This window comes from Agelaius phoeniceus, unplaced genomic scaffold (assembly GCF_051311805.1).
Source record: "Agelaius phoeniceus isolate bAgePho1 unplaced genomic scaffold, bAgePho1.hap1 Scaffold_109, whole genome shotgun sequence".
Lineage (NCBI taxonomy): Eukaryota > Metazoa > Chordata > Aves > Passeriformes > Icteridae > Agelaius > Agelaius phoeniceus.
This window is the reverse complement of record NW_027509875.1, coordinates 388,623-389,552: the sequence shown is the minus strand read 5'-3', so window position 1 is coordinate 389,552 and position 930 is coordinate 388,623.

Sequence of the window (930 nt, the reverse complement as noted above, 5' to 3'; positions counted from 1 at the left end):
ACCGGGGTAGACCTGATGTCCGGGGCCTCCGGGGTAGACCTGTTGTCCCGGGCCCCTTGGGTAGACCTGTTGTCCCAGGCTCCTTGGGGTAGACCTGATGTCCGGGGCCACCGGGGTAGACCTGATGTCCGGGGCCTCCGGGGTAGACCAGTTGTCCCGGGCCACCGGGGTAGACCTGTTGTCCCAGGCTCCTTGGGGTAGACCTGATGTCCCAGGCTTCGGGGTAGACCTGTTGTCCCAGGCCTTCAGGGTAGACCTGTTGTCCCGGGCCGCCGGGGTAGACCTGTTGTCCTAGGCTTCGGGGTAGACCTGTTGTCCCGGGCCGCCGGGGTAGACCCGTTGTCCCGGGCCGCCGGGGTAGACCTGATGTCCCAGGCTTCGGGGTAGACCTGATGGCCGAGGCCCCTAGGGTAGACCTGTTGTCCCGGGCCTCCGGGGTAGACCTGTTGTCCCAGGCCCCTTGGGGTAGACCTGATGTCCTAAGCTTCGGGGTAGACCTGATGGCCGAGGCCCCTTGGGTAGACCTGTTGTCCCAGGCCCCTTGGGGTAGACCTGTTGTCCCGGGCCGCCGGGGTAGACCTGTTGTCCCGGGCCTCCGGGCTAGACCTGTTGTCCCGGGCCGCCGGGGTAGACCTGTTGTCCTAGGCTTCGGGGTAGACCTGATGGCCGAGGCCCCTAGGGTAGACCTGTTGTCCCAGGCCTCCGGGGTAGACCTGTTGTCCTAGGCTTCGGGGTAGACCTGATGTCCTAGGCTTCGGGGTAGACCTGATGGCCGAGGCCCCTTGGGTAGACCTGTTGTCCCAGGCCCCTTGGGGTAGACCTGATGTCCTAGGCTTCGGGGTAGACCTGATGTCCTAGGCTTCCGGGGTAGACCTGTTGTCCCGGGCCTCCGGGGTAGACCTGTTGTCCCAGGCTTCGGGGTAGACCTGA